This window comes from Malania oleifera, chromosome 4 (genome assembly GCF_029873635.1).
Source record: "Malania oleifera isolate guangnan ecotype guangnan chromosome 4, ASM2987363v1, whole genome shotgun sequence".
Lineage (NCBI taxonomy): Eukaryota > Viridiplantae > Streptophyta > Magnoliopsida > Santalales > Ximeniaceae > Malania > Malania oleifera.
Window position 1 is genome coordinate 38970513 of NC_080420.1, and position 17217 is coordinate 38987729.

General features: G+C 33.8%; 1 long non-coding RNA gene across 1 annotated transcript; it reads left to right on the forward strand.

Moving 5' to 3' along the window:
* The first annotated feature begins 313 nt into the window (after positions 1-313).
* On the forward strand, positions 314-1502 carry LOC131153567 (uncharacterized). Its single transcript, XR_009136266.1, has 2 exons — positions 314-894; positions 991-1502. It is a non-coding gene; the product is annotated as an uncharacterized LOC131153567 (long non-coding RNA).
* The last annotated feature ends 15715 nt before the right edge of the window (positions 1503-17217 follow it).

Consider the following 17217-nt stretch of genomic DNA (forward strand, 5'->3'; position numbering starts at 1 on the left):
GCCATGGTGTAGCGAAGAACACGATGCTTAAAAATCACCTCTAGAGGATGGAGCAGCAGATTCAGATTGACATTCCTCCAGGCTTCACGACCCTGCTTGACAATTGGTGCCTAGCGTGGACACGGGAGCTCGACATTATATGCCAACAGTAAGCTCTAGTCACAGCCTTCAGCTGGCCGTAGGTGACTGAGGCGCAACGCATGGTTCTTTACATGTGTATCTTGGTGAATAATCCCAAAACTTTTTTTTTTTTTTTACTTTTAATATACTAGCCAAACAACTGTCTAACATTCTAACTGTATTACCTATATAGGAGGAGTTCAATATGGACATTCTCCACCTAGACCATGTGAAGAGGGCGGTGGACATGCAACTGTGCAATAAATTTAAGACCTATTATGCCAAAATGCCCGAACATTTTTTGGCGATGGGAGATCAAGCAGAAGCACACTCATACGATAAGATATCCCAAGCGGATTGGGAGGTGGTGTGTCGCTATTTCCACGACCCACACTATCAGGTGATGTGTCGCCATTTCCGTGACCCACACTATCAGGTGATGTGTTTGTATTATAATAACTACTTTTTCACATTGATGTGGCTAATAAAAAGTCATTACATTTTTTTTGTAGACTATATGTGAAAAAAATTCTACGAACTGGTGCAAACTCCCTACGACACATTGCGGTGGGTCGAGGTTATTCGTAAATCATTGAACGGTAATTGCTATATGTAAAACTATCTAACCATTACCTGAATTAATATTAATGAAGTTTTATATGATAATGTTGCATGATCCCGAGACTAAAGCAGAGGATCCGCTTCTAGATCTTTATCATAGAAAACACCAAAGGCGATCGGGGGAAGTGGTGCAAGGGTGCGCAGGGCAAACATGTAAGTAAAAGAAAATATTTAGTTTATAATTTGATTCAAAACATCAAATTTGTATTATTATTTCTTCCTTTTTATCATTTTCATGACCGAAAATAGACGAAGATGGTCGACTTGAGGGTTGCACCTATTTTAGATGGAAGTTGGAAAATGACGGATTACTAGATAACCACTCAGGTGCTTGGGGAATGAGTGGGGGTCTGGGTGAAAGGTCTTGGAATTGGATGCATCACCCCAACAACATCATCTTCTATGGGTGTGGAGTCTCGTGCTGATATGGAACAAGCGCATTGAGACGCCAAGTCTTGGGTGGAGGAGATGGTTCAGCGGATGCATACGATGGAAATGGAGAACTAGCAATTGAAAGACATGGTGTCTAATGTTGAAGTGGAGAACCAGCAATTGAAATACAAGGTGTCCAACATTGAAGCCACGTTCGCAGCAATTTTGAACAAGCAAGAGCCATTTGAACAAATGATGCGCCAATCTCGACTAGATGATGCAGGTGGCTCCTCTCATTAGAACGTATGTAAGATGTAGTTTGTACTGCATGCTGGTAGTTCTGTTGCTTGTTTAATCCTATTCATATGCTGAATTGAGAATTATTGGGAGATATTGGAACTACATTGCTTGTGTTGTTAGGACTTGATTTATCTTTTATGCAATTTCATATATGCATAGACAAACCCTAGGTTGTGTACTACTACTGATAGCTTAGCTAAACCTAGGAAGAACTTTTGTGACTTGCAAGTTTGGGAAATGTTCTATTTACAGATGGCATACTGCCAAAAATTTGTTAAATTCCAACACTTTCTTAACCTCCTCCCAAATAAATCTTTCAAACACTATAGCCTAAAAGTAATATAGGAGCCTCCCAACTCATTAACTAAAGATATAACAACATTAAACTGCCAACTTAAGACCTAATTAGGGAAACGAAGATTAAGAGTGTACATAAAATTTAGTCAAAATAAAGATCTATATTCATAACAAGTACATCCAATGATTTAGAAGAAGGTGGCTCCTCTCATTAGAAGGTATGTAAAACGTGTAGACACCCTATTTTTGCCCTAGCCAAACAGAACAAATGAGTCCCTTCTCATTATATTATTATTATTATTACCTTATTTTTATTATTATTATTTTCTTATAATTATTTGTATTATTTATTATTGTTCATTACTAGTATTATAATTAGTGTTACCTTACTATTATTTTGGGTATATTTTTTAATTAATTTATTATTATTATTATTATTATTATTATTAGTATTATTATTATTATTATTATTTTCCTATATTATTAGTACTTTACTATTATTTTGCTAGTATTTTTATCATTACTATTATTATTTTTCATTTTTATTATTATTACTAGTACTTTTATTATCTTTATTTTATTTTTCCTTTACTATAATTATTTTTTTTCCATTTATTTTATTGTTATTATTTTTGATATATTATTATTATTATTATTATTATTATTATTATTACTTTTTGTATTAATACTCTATTATTATTATTATTATTATTTTACTGATAATATCTTTATTATTTTTATTCTTACCATAATTATTTATTATTATTTACTATCAATAGTAGTATTATTTTTATTATTATTATCTTATGGATACTTATATTATTATGATAATTATTATTATTATTATTATTTCCTTTTTCATTATTACCATAAGAATAAAAGAATAAAAAAAGAAAAAGAAAAAGAAAATCAAAAAAGGGAAGTTGTTTTAGGGTTTTTGAGATTTTTTTTTATATAATGCTAGAGAGGGGACAACCAAAGGGGGGCGCAGCCGAGCAAACGGAGCAAAAATTTTCTTTTCCTTCTTCTTCTTCTTCTTCTTCCGACCTCCTACAGCTCCTCGCGTAACACAGAAAGGCCGGAGGTCCTCACAGGCTTCCCATCTTCAACTCCGGCCACCAGCAACCCCCCTACTGCCATCGCCATCTTCCACACGCATTCCCGGAGCAGGAGAGTGGCGTAGGGACGGAACCAAAACAGACCGTCATCGCTGCAATCCGAGGACCATCCCTGCAGCAGGCTACCTCACGGCCAACACCACAACAGCCCCAGCCCAGCTTCCATCCGACCATCAACTCCACGCCCAAACCTCCACAGCCACCGTAGCCCCTCTACTCTGCAACTCCCGTAGCCATCCAGCCTCCAGCAGCAACCTCCGGACAGCCACGAGCCACACCATACCCCTCTGCAACTCCTCTGCCCCGTGCGTCATTCCCTCAGCAAGTTACACCACCGGGAGTCCTCTGTTCCAGCCTCCAGCAAAGCCACGCGCCATCTCCTCTCCTCTGCGAAGAACCACCACCATCAACGCCTAGCAGCTCCCAAATTTCAGTGCCCCTCGCTGCCAGCCCCTCTGTTGGTAAGTTCTCTGCTCAGCCGCTGACGCCGTCGCCGTCACCGTCGCCGCCCATTAACTCCGGTGGTACCCCCCCATGGTAAGTCCCCGGTGAGTCTCCCTGCACAGAACACACACACAGAGGCATGCAATTTCATTTTATTTTTGTTATTTTGTTTTATTCTGTTTTTATTTATTTCTCTTCTAATTTTGGTCTTTACTAATATCTAATATTCGGGTTTTTGTTTTGTTTTGTTGTTTTTGTTTTTTATTTATGCAGGTATGTGTAATATTTAGTGTCTTTGTTTTGTAATATATAGCTTTCATGTTTAGACTCTTATTATATGTATTAGTATTATTGTTGGATTATTATTTTTTTTAATACCTTATTACATGTCCATATTTATCGTTTGAATATCGGTGCAAAGTGTTTATATTATCATTGTATTTTCAATCATTGTGATATACTTATTTATTATTTAGGGTATCTATGTTATTGTTGTTTACTATCTTGTGGTATGTTATTTATTTTAGTATATATTGTGTATTTAGGGTTTAAATTATTACGTGTTGTATTTAGGGTTTTAATGGTATATTTAGGGTTTTGTTCATCATATGCTTTATTTAGGGTTCGATTGGTCTCTCATATTGTCATAATATATTAATGGTAAGGTTTTAAATTATTCCCATAATTATTGTCGCGTGTTTTATTTGTTAACTTTAGGGTTTAAATTGCTTTCGGTAATATTACTTGTGTAATAGTTTCTATTATTGTATATATTGCATGTGTATTATAGGGTTTAATTTGTTTCCACATTTTTATTGTACATTAATGGTAAGGCTTCAATTATTTCCATAAATATTATTGCATATATTGTATATTTATTTTAGGGATTGGCTAATTCCATAATTTCGTCTTATTTGTTTCCATGTTTGTTTTTAACTTTTAGGGTTTGATTTATTGGCGAGTACTTAAATGTTTCCTTTATTCTTAATATTAGGTTTTTGTTAGTGCTATGTTAAAGTTTTGATTATTTATAATTAGGGTTTTTGCATGTATTTGTTAAAATGTATTATTATCATATTGTATAGTTATTAAAATTATGATATATATGTATTATTAGTATAGTAGTATTATTATGGTATAATATTAATATTTACGTATTAAGATATGTATGTTATTGTGGTATATGTGTATTAGTATTCGAGTAGTATTGTTATAATATATGTGTATTACTATTGCTAATAGTGTGATATAGGTATATTATCATTCTAATAATACTATTATTGTACAATGTTAGTACTTACGTGTTACGATATATAATATTAAAATATTGTTTTAACATTTATATGTTATTAATATTATGAGATATATATATGTATCACTATCATAGTAGAATAGTTATTACATGTAGTGTATTATCATTATGATGTATTAGCCTTATTATTATCATATATATATATATATATATATATATATTTTATTATTTTCTATGTTTCTATTGTATTACAATATTTACTATTTCTAGTATTTTTGTATTATTGTATTAAGTATTTTCGTATTTATATCCCTATGATTTTATTGCGGGGGTATGAGCCTTTGGGCATCACGTACCCTAAGCTCTGAGGGAATATATATATGTATATATTGTATTTATTTTTAGTTATTTATTTATTTATTTATTTTTTTATGTGTATTTATAAATTCATAAGAAGGAGTAATTTAAAGAATTATTAGATTAACTTAGGGATAATTTCGGATTAATTAGGTACCGTTCGTAAGAACGGGCGCGTAGGGGGTGCTCGTACCTTCCCCTCGCGTAACTGAACTCCCGACCCCAACTCTGGTAATGTAGACCGATTCTACCCCTAACGGGGTAGTAATCACGTGTTCTAACCGCACTAAAGGTTAGTGGCGACTCCGATATCCATGTTTTTCCATGAAAATATTAAATTGATTTTTTAGTTCACCGCCCGGGGCACACGCGCTCCCGGGACGCCGCGACAAAACGTAGTTTGAAATGTGTAGACACTATGAGTCCAATCCTATTTTGATAATGACAAATCACTTGGTATTTGATCTGTGCATTAAGAATGTGAGCAGGAACATTACTTAGCATGCACGGAAAGTAGTGAAGTCATGGAAGCCACGAGGATTATAGCATATATATAACCTAGCACAATCTATATAACTAAAAGAGTAGAAGAATGAAGATGCAAGTGTCAAGTTCAACATCGTCATGGGAATGGGTATTTAGAATTGATGTATGTGCATACTTTATATTATATAACTGGAAGCTCAAAATATACCATACACATGCATATCATGAAAACTTTCTAGGGTTAAATATTGATTTAGAGAACTTATTTTTAAACCCTGAAAAATGTTTTATAAGAGGTTAAAGTATGAGAGCTCAAATGATTTTGAAAAACTAAACTAAAAATTTTGAAGTGGGTCTGACCAGACGACTGAGGATTACCCTCAGAAGTTTGAAGATTCAACTTCACACATTTGGAGTTTTTCTTCAGACGTCTGAAGAATTTCCTCAGAAGACTGAAGAATTAGTTCAGTAATCTGAAGATTTAATTACTGAAACACAGAATAGGCAAAACACCCTCAGACCTCTGAACCTTTAGTTCAGTCATCTGAACTAGGGACTTTAGAAGAGTGAACCCTCAGTTCAGTAGTTTGACCTTGTGTTCAGACTATAATTTTCAGTTCTTTAAGGAACATCAGACGTTTGAACCCGAATCTTCAGTCGTCTGAACCTGTGGGAAGTTTAAAAATCCAATCTTTAGCGAGAGAACACACAGGTTATACACTTGATCAAATTGATCCAACAGTCAAGACTTATCCTAAGGCTGAGCTTACCTTTATAATCAACCTCTAAACCCTAGTGCCAAAAAAAAAAAACACTTTGGTAATAGAATTGGAAGCCTTGAACGTATACACATCTCTGAACATTTTTGAACTTATTGCTAAGCTCTTGTCTGCAATTTCAAAGCATTTACATTATATTGAAGCTTGGACTACACTGATTTTCAAAAGGGGTTCTAGCAACTATTGTGCAAACAACTTTGGTATTATGGTTTGGTGATCAAACTAAGTGTTTGCTTGTTCTCAAAGAGTTTTTCATCTCACAAACTTATCATTGAATATTCATTTTGAGAAGTTGATCTTGAGTTATTATCTATATATATATATATATATATATATATATATATATATATATATTTATATATATATTTTGTGGAAGATTACTACTTGAGAAAAACTTTTGTTTAAAACTAAAATCTTGAAGAAAGTTTTAAATATATCTTCATTCAAAGGGTTGCTATTTGATTAGTGTAAGAAGTATTTGTTGACCTTATAGGTCACGCCCGATTTTGATAATGACAAATACTCCTGTATTTATTAAATATCTAGTTCATGTGCAAGTTCATATTAGCATATCATCAATGGCACATGAAAGCTCAAAGCTTGAAGACAAATTCATGCTCTTAATTGTAATAACTTTTAGTGAAATTTATCTGTAATAGTAATTAGGGTATTCGGTTTGTAATAAGCACACACATCACATGCATAATTTATTTTGTAAGCTCAAACCATATACAAACCAAAAATGACCTTAGAAAGACCTTAGGGTATTGGTTGACCGACACCGGAATTTTTTGGTGTTTTCAAATTGGACCCCAAGTGAACCTAGGACACACATTTATACATTTGTTTGTTACGTACTTGAATAGGGCTTGTATGTTTGCACTTTCAGTCGACCAGCCAAGTTAGTTCAAAAGGCTTTGGTCGACCGAAACCTCCTGGGTCAAAAGTTTGACCACCTGGTCGACCGAACCAAAATAGTTCAAAAAGCCCCGGTCGACCGAAACCCTTTTTGGTCAACTTTTGACCACCTGGTCGACCGAACCAGGTAGTTCAAAAGGCCCTGGTCGACCGAAACCTCCTTAGGTCAAAAGTTTGACCATCTAGTCGACCGACCACTTTTGTACTACAACTACCCGGTTGACCGGAAGGTTCTCAGGAGAATTCCCAGCGGTCTGGTCGACCGAACTAGGTAGTTCAAAATGTTCTGGTCGACCAAACCTCGGAAATTTGGGAAATCGCCCTCTCCTGGTCGACCGAGTCCTCAGTTCAAAATTCTCCTAGTCGACCGAACCATATGAGACTTGGTCGATCAAAACTGATTTGGTCGACCGGACCTCTCTAGTTGCCATAATTTTTACCGCGGATAAATAATTTTTAAACAAGGTTAAAATGGTTTAAGTGTCATTAAACTTTTCCAACAATCCCTAATAGGTCCCCAACGGTCAAAAATTTTGGTATGTCTATATATACTCTTTCATTTGGGAGAATTAAGCATTGATTAGAAAATATACTTAAAAATTCTCTCTCAAGCTAAAAACATCATACCTCTCATACTCTTGCTAAATCCACTCAAACTTACCTTCTCTATCCTTCTGTATCATTTGTAAGTGCATTGAGTGATATTGTTTAGAGGTTTGCTCTCATTGTCTAAAGTGCTTTGAATTGATTTTTCATACGAGAGCATAACCTAAGTATTCTTAGGAGGCTTTTCTAATAAGCCTATCCTAAGAAGACTTGTTAAACTTCCAAGTGTTGCATTCTCATTGCAATAACTTAGGAAGTTTGTATTTGCCTTTGGCTTGCAAAACTATTTTCAAATGTATTCAAATATCTTGTGGTATTTATATTGATATTCTTGTGAAAAGATATTTGTGTGTGTTATATTAATCTTTGTGGCAATATCCATTCAAATCTATATCATTTGCTGAAATACAAAGATTACATATATCTTTCAATCCAAGCATATACATATTCATGTGATTGAGACATTCTATTGATTGATATTTTTGAGACTTGTTTGATATTCTGTGTGAACATGTTTGATTGAATATTTTGAAATACACAGATTATTATTGATACTCTCACGTACTCACTACACTGATAGAAAACATTTTTGAGAGCTAAACAACCTAGACCACACTGAGCTTACATTATTAATCATCTGTGGTGTATGTGATATTGTGCGCATTTGTGGTACAAATTTGCTTTACGTGAAAGCACCCATACATTGTACCTTTTGATTGCATATCTGAGAGATTCTAGGTGTGGCCTGAGGGTGCGGTAATCCAGACCGGTAAGGATTGGTAAAGGTTGACGTCAGCCCTGTGATAATTTGACCTGGTTGTATAGGTGCCGCTCCACCTGTTTAAGTGAGCAAGTTATTGTGATAATCCTTGTGTTGGTTAGCCAAGACGGGGACGTAGGCAGTTGGCCGAACCTCGATAACATATCTGCGTGTCACCCTCTCTTTATTGCTTTTTGGTGCTTGTGTGATTGTTTAAACTGCTTTATTTAATTTTTGGTATATTTACATTATTTGCACTAGATTGATAATAGGCTTGTGAACATACTGCTGTAGGAGGAATACCTAAGAGATAAATTTTAAAAATACCAATTCACCCCCCTCTTGGGATCACGGTAAAGCTAACAGTATTTGATTGCAAATCCTAAGAACCTCTAAATACATATTATTGAGGAATATTATTTTTCAAACATAGTGTTTAAATCTTTGCTATATTCAAATTTGTTTATTTATTCAACGATCCAACGTTACAGATTATTGATAGCAAGAATATAGATCTGCGCATTATCAAAGATTATTTTTGAAAGAATTTTGTTTTCTAATCTTGCTTAAAGTATTCTAAAATCGAACCTTATTTTTTTTCCAAAGCATTTATTTATAAAATCATATTTGAGAGATATTGGTTTAAAGGATTGATTTGTAAAGCATATCATTCATATAACGATATCATCGTTACATACATACTTAGCTTTAAGTTTTATCATATGGATATGTGTTAGGTTTTTCCATTGTACTCACTAGCTTTGTTAGAAGCAATATTGAGTTTTTGCAGATTTGAAATTTTATATCGTAGTCACGGTTCGAGTTGTGAACTGGGTGAGGAGGAAGTTGTACCTCTTGTAAGCAGTGGATTGTAAGGGAAGCTCTGTCCCAGTTAAAGGAGCAGGGATTTAGTGGAATCCTTGAGTGGGTCGCTCAAGGCGAGGACGTAGGCCAGGTTGGCTGAACCTCGTAAAATCGTGTTTGCCTTCTCTCTTCCCTTATCTTTTTAATTTCCAATTGCATTTCATTATCGGTTTTTGCATGTGTGTATGTTGATTTATATTATATGCACTTGATAATTAATTGGGTAAAATAGAATTTATTGAGATAATAATTTGAATTAATTTCAAGCCCCAGTAATTAATGGTTAAATATTGAAATAGGAATTAAGTGGTAAAATAAACTTAAAGATTTTTAAAGTACCCAATTCACCCTCCTCTTGGGATTACACCTGAATTTACATTTGGTATCAGAGTGGGTTTACATAGACTTGACTGTTCATTTTATAAAAAGTTCACGTGGCACACATCAGTGTAACTCCATTTGGTGAGGGACACTTGTCCACTAGACCACCAATTTTCTGCGGTGTAAATTACACTTATTGGAAATGTAGGATGAGCATATATCTTTTGAATTCTGATTGGAAAGTATGGAAAATAGTTTCTAAGGGAAACCATGTTCCTATAAAAGTAGTTGACGAGGTAAATATTCCTAAGACTAAGATGAATATACGGAGGAAGACTCGAAATCTGTGCAAATAAATGCTACTGCAATGAATTTATTATTCTGTGCACTAGATGTAAATGAATTTAATAGGGTGATGGTCTGTAACATTGCTAAAGAGATTTAGGAAAAATTAGAAGTCACATATGAAGGTACTAAGGAAGTAAAAGATAGTAGGATAGACATGCTCACTAGTGAATATAAGGCATTTAAAATGACTGTTGATGAATCTACTCAATCCATGTACACTAGTTTCACACACATCACAAACTCTTTAAATGCTCTTGGTAAATCTTACCCTAATTATGAGTTGATCAGGAAAATACTTAGAGGACTACCTCCAGTTTGGGAAGCTAAAGCTACTACAATAGAAGAATGGAGAAATCTGAAGGAGATGTCTATTGATGAACTAATTGGATCGCTCATCACCTATAAGCTTGCAATAAATGAGTGGAAGAATGAGCAAATTAAAGCAAAGAAAGCTACAACACTTACGACATCATCTCACTGCTCTAGTGAGAGAAGTGATTCAAAATCGGATGAAAACATGGTACTTATCACTAAGAAATTTGGAGAGTTCATGAGAAAGAACAAGAAATACACCAGAAAATTCAAGGGCTCAAAAACAGAAAAGGGAGAGTCAAGAAGAAGGAAGCAAAATGATGATCCTTCCAGGTGTTATAATTGTAGAGAATTTGGACATATCAAGTCAGATTGTCCCCAGCTAAAGAAAAGGTCTAAGAAGAAGAAGAAGAAGGCTCTAAAGGTGGGCTGGGACACTCACAGTACCAATAGTTTAGAATCTGAATCCAGTGATGACAAGATTGTGAATCTATGTCTGATGGCTCACGATGACCATGAGGTACAATTTTTTTGTTCTGCTTCATCTTACTATTCAAGTGATTCAGAAAATGAAAATAGCATGCTTTCTTATGATGAATTGCATCAGAAATATTTGTATACCCTTAAAATGCTTGAGAAAATGAATAAGAAAAATTCTAGTTTGAAATTAAAATTGAAAGAATTTTCAAAGTTAGTTGAAAGTTAAAATGAATCTCATGCATCTCTCATGAAAGACAAGGATTTGAAAATTGAGGAGCTAGAAAAGAATTTGAAAGATAAGTCTAAGATTATTTGTAAATTTACAGAAGCTCAAAATAATTTTGAAAAACTCCTAGGAGCTCAAAGAAATTCCCTAGAGAAGGAAGGTCTTGGTTTTAATGGGAAGGAGAATCTAAAACAGAGACATCTCTACATGGGATATTTTGTAAGAGAGTCAAAATCTTATGTTCCAACTAAAGACTATCATAGAAATATTACATGTTTTAAATGTAAGAGGTTGAGTCACATAAAATTTGACTGTCCTTTCAAAAATAAAGATGTCAAAATTAAGAAATTCTAGAAAGTCAAAGGAGAATCTAGTACTAATCCCTGTGGACCCAAGAAAATCTAGGTACCAAAAGTAGTTATCTGATTATGTCGTGCAGATGTGCTTGAGATTGTCATCCTCGAAGGACAAGTGGTATATGGATAGCAGATGCTCGCAACATATGACAGGAGATAAAGCTAAATTCGCATCTATCCTATCCAAAGATGAAGGATTTGTTACATTTGGGGATAACTCTAAAGGTAAAATCATTGGAGTTGGTAAGGTTGGTAAGGAACCTTCACTTGTCATTGATAATGTGTTATTAGTTGATGGATTGAAACATAACTTATTGAGTATAAATCAACTACGTGATAAAGGTTATAAAGTCTCATTTGAACATGGCAAATGCACTGTAGAGAACAAATTTGAAAACAAAATATTGTTTACTATTGATCGTCATGAAAATGTCTGCACCACTAGCCTTGACAATCTTACTTCTCAACATGTTACTTGTTTTTCTACTATAAATGAGATTAGTTGGATTTGGAATAGGAGACTAGGACACGCAAACATGGACTTAATAACTAAACTTGTTAAGGGATTTCCTAAGACTAAATTCGTGAAAGATAAAATCTGTTATGCATGCCAACTAGGAAAAAAAGCAAGAACTAGCTTTAAGAAGAAACTAGGAATCTCTACTACTAGGCTACTTCAAATGCTACATTTAGATTTATTTGGTCCAAACCCAACTCAGAGTCTAGGAGGAAAATCATATGCATTCGTCATAGTTGATGATTATTCAAGATATACATGGGTACTATTTTTAGGTTACAAAGGTAAAGCATGTGAACAATTCATAAATCTGTGTAAGAAAATTCAAAATGAAAAGGGTTATACTGTCACTAAAATTCGAAGTGATAGGGGTAGAGAATTTAAAAATCAAGGCATGAAAGACTACTTCAATTCATTAGGAATAGCTCATAATTTTTCGGCTCCTAGAACACCACAACAGAATGGTGTAGTTGAAAGATAGAATAGGTCTATACAAGAAACGGCCAGAGCTATGCTTAACGAACATAAAGTACCTAAGTACTTTTGGGATGAGGTAGTAAATACTGCCTGCTATGTTCTAAATAGAGTTTTGATTAGACCATCTCTAAATAAGACTCCTTACGAATTATGGAATGACCATAGACCAAACATATAATATTTTCATAACTTTGGCTGTAAATGTTTTGTGCTTAGAGGCAATGAATATTTAGGAAAGTTTGATGTGAAATCATATGAAGGTATCTTTCTAGGGTATGCTTTAGATAACATAGCATACAGAGTATATAATAAACGAACATTAATCGTTATAGAATCCATTCATGTAGTATTCGATGAGTCAAATCCATTCTCTAAAAGGATTGATGAAGATGAAATTGAGATAAATAAGGAATTTGAAAAACTGTCTATTGAAAGTGATTCAGAAAAGAGAAATGAAATTAAAGAACCATCTGCTAAAACTAATCAAATTGAAAATAAGTTAATGAACTACCTAAAGAATGGAAGCGTATAAAGAGTCATTCCATTGATCAAATAATAGGTGAACCATTACATGCAGTAGCCACATGATCCTCACTTAGGAATATGATTAGTCATTTTGCATTTCTATCTCAAGAAGAACCTAGGAATGTGAGTGAAGCAATTGAGGATGAATCTTGGGTGATGTCCATGCAAGAAGGGTTAAACTAGTTAGAGAGAAATAAAGTGTGGACATTAGTTCCTAGGCCTGAGGATAAGACAATTATTGGAACAAAATGGATATATAAGAACAAGAAAGATGAACATGGGATAGTTGTTAGAAATAAGGCAAGACTAGTAGCTCAGGGATATAACCAGGAAGAAGGAATAGATTTTGAAGAAACCTTTACACCTATAATTAGAATGGAAGCCATTCGAATGCTTTTAGTCTATGCTGCTTTTAAGGATTTCAAGCTGTGTCAAATGGATGTCAAAATGCCATTTTTAAATGGCTACATAGGTGAAGAGGTATATGTAGAACAACCCCACATTTTGAAAACCATAAGTATCTAAAACATGTTTATAGACTAACTAAAGCCTTGTACGGTTTAAAACAAGCTCCTAGAGCTTGGAATGAAAGGCTAAGCGGTTTTCTACTCGATAATGGATTTATCTGAGGAAGGATAGACACAACACTTTTCATAACGTCTAAGAAAGATGACATGCTCCTAGTTCAAGTATACGTAGATGATATCATATTTGGAGCAACAAATAAAGACGTGTGCAATGAGTTTGCAAGCATTATGCAAAATGAATTTGTGATGAGCATGATGGGTGAACTAAATTTCTTCCTAGGACTTCAAATCAAACAAACAAAACATGGAATTTTTATAAATCAAATGAAGTACATTAGAGATCTGCTTAAAAAGTTTAATATGAAAGATGAAAAAATATTAGGAACACCTATTAGCTCTTCTTTAAAATTAGACAAAGATGAACAAGTTATACCAGTAGATGTCAAGCTCTATTGTCGAATGTTCGGTAGCTTACTATATCTGACTACCAGTAGACCTGACATAATGTTTAGCGTATGTTTGTGCGCAAGATTTTAGACTGCACCAAAAGAGTCACATTTGTTAGTTGTCAAACGAATACTTAGATACCTGATAGGAACTACTGAACTGGGGTTATGGAATTTTAAATATACATCCTTTGAGATTATCAGCTATTCAGATGCTGATTTTGCTGGTAGCAAAGTGGATAGGAAGAGCACGAGTGGCACATGTCATTTTTTTATGACATTCTTTAGTTCCTTGGTTTTCCAAGAAGCAGAATTCAGTTTCTCTTTCCACAGCTGAGGCAGAATACATAGCGGTAGGAAGTTGTTGTGCTTAAACACTATAAATGAAGCAACAACTGACAGATTTTGGATTAAGTTATGACACAATTCCTATAAGATGCGACAATACGAGTGCAATAAACATCTCAAAGAACCTTATATCACATTCACGAACTAAACACATAGAAATTAGACATCATTTTCTTCGTGATTATGTGCAAAAAGGAGATGTGACACTTGAGTTTGTATGCACAAATAAACAATGGGTAGACATATTCACGAAACCATTTGCGAAGGATAGGTTTATCCAAATTAGACATGAATTAGGCCTGATGCATAGTCGAGAAGTTGCCTAGAATTATATTAGATGACATTATTCATGGGGAGCAACATATATTCACAATTGGTTAAAAATTTCAAATTTGGCTTATTTGTTCCCATTTGGTATCCCAATTGTTCACATTTGGTATTAAACTCGTATCATGATGAGTGCATGTTAACTTACACATGTTAAACCTCACATAACCTTCGAACTTTAGTGACTGTTTTTGCTTATCCATGTCTATAAAATTTGACACATTGTATATGTTCACATTGCAATTTAATTAAACAACACAATTTTTTTGTTTTTGCATTAGCAAGGGGGAGAATTAAATTGAATTAACACAGGGACACATATTTCACAGTACAATTTTTGAAATATAAAAGTTATATATTTTTCAAAAACAAAAAAGAGATATAATTATATTAGAACATTTTTGTTATATACCTTTTTGTTGATGTCAAAAGGGGGAGAAGAATATAAGGTTATAGCAAAAAGAGTTAGCAAAATTAGAAAATTAGCTTGCAAAAGGTTTTTACATTCTGCTAAATTTTATATTGTGCATTATTTGAGGGGGAGCCTTGTTAGGCGTATCCCATTTTATATTTTTGCTCGTGTATTTGCCATCATAAAAAAGGGGGAGATCGTGACTCTATGAGTCCAATCTTGTTTTGATAATGACAAATCACTTGGTATTTGATTTGTGCATTGAGAATGTGAGTAGGAACATTACTTAGCATGCACGGAAGGTGATGAAGTCATGGAAACCATGAGGATTAAAGCATATATATACAACTTGACACAATTTATGGAACTAAAAGAGTAAAAGAATGAAGATGCAAGTGTCAAGTTCAAGATCCTCATGGGAATGGGTATTTAGAATTGATGTATGTGCATACTTTATTTGATATAACTAGAAGCTCAAAATATACCATACACATGCATATCATGAAAACTTTCTAGGGTTAAATATTGATTTAGAGAACTTATTTTTAAACCCTGAAAAATGTTATATAAGAGGTTAAAGTATGAGAGCTCAAATGATTTTGAAAAACTAAACTGAAAATTTTGAAGTGGGTCTGCCTAGATGACTGAGGATTACCCTCAGAAGTCTGAAGATTCAACATCAGATGACTGAAGTTTTTCTTCAGACGTTTGAAAAATTTCCTCAGCAGATTGAAGATATAGTTCAGTCATATGAAGATTTAATTACTGAAACACAAAATAGGCAAAACACCCTCAAATGTTTGAACCTTCAATTCAGTCATTTGAACTAGGGACTTCAGAAGACTGAACCCTCAGTTTAGTTGTCTGACCCACTGTCTAGACTATAATTTTTAGTACTTTAAGGAACATCAGACAGTTGAACCCCAATCTTCAGTCGTTTGAACGTGCGGAAAGTCTAAAATTTTGATCTTTAGCCGAAGAACACGCAGGTTATACACTTGATCAAATTGATCCAACGGTCAGGACTTATCCTAAGGCCGAGATTACCTATATAATCAACCTCTAAAATCTTGAAAAAAGTTTTAAATATAGCTTCATTCAAAGGGTTGCTATTTGATTAGTGTAAGAAGTATTTGATTGCAAATCCTAAGAACCTCTAAATACATATTATTAAGGGATATTATTTTTCAAACATAGTGTTTAAATCTTTTCTATATTCAAAGCTGTTTATTTATTCAAAGATCCAACGTTACAAATTATTGATAGCAAGAATATAGATCTGCGCATTATCAAAGATTATTTTTTGAAAGGATCTTGTTTTCTAATCTTGCTTAAAGTATTCTAAAATCGAACCTTATTTTTTCTCCAAAGCATTTATTTATAAAATTATATTTGGGAGATATTGATTTAAAGATTGATTTGTAAAGCATAACATTCATATAACGATATCATCGTTGCATACATACTGAGTTTCAAGTTTTACCATATGGATATACGTTAGGTTTTTCCATTGTACTCACAAGCTTTATTAGAAGCAATATTAAGTTTTTGCAGATTTGAAATTCTATATTGTAATAGGAGTTGCGCCTCTTGTATGCAGCGGATTATAAGGGAAGCTTTGTCCCAGTTAAAGGAGCAAGGATTTAGTGGAATCCTTGAGTGGGTTTCTCAAGGCAAGGACGTAGATCGGGTTGGCCGAACCTCATAAAATTGTGTTTACCTTCTCTCTTCCCTTATCTTTTTAATTTCCGCTTGCATTTCATTATCAGCTTTTGCATGTGTGTATGTTGATTTATATTATACGCACTTGATAATTAATTGGGTAAAATAGAAATTATTGAGATAATAATTTGAATTTATTTCAAGCCCTTACAATTAATTTGTTAAATATTGAAATAGGGATTAAGTGGTAAAATAAACTTAAAGATTTTTAAAATACTCAATTCACCCCCCCTCTTGGGATTGACTTGAATTAACAAACTGCATGCTGGTAGTACTGTTGCCTTTTTAATTCTATTCATATACTGAATTGTGCAATGTTGGGAGATACTAGAACTGTATTGCTTGTGTTGTTAGGACTTGATTTATCTTTTCTATAATTTCATATATGCGTTGACATACCCTAGGTCGTGTACTACTGCTGCTGACGTAGCTAAACATATGAAAAACTTTTGTGATTTGCAGGTTTGGGAAATGTTCTATTTACAGATGGCATGTTGCCAAAAATTTGTTAAATTTCAATGCTTTCTTAACCTCCTCCCAAATAAATCTTCCAAACACTATAGCTTAGAAGTAATACAA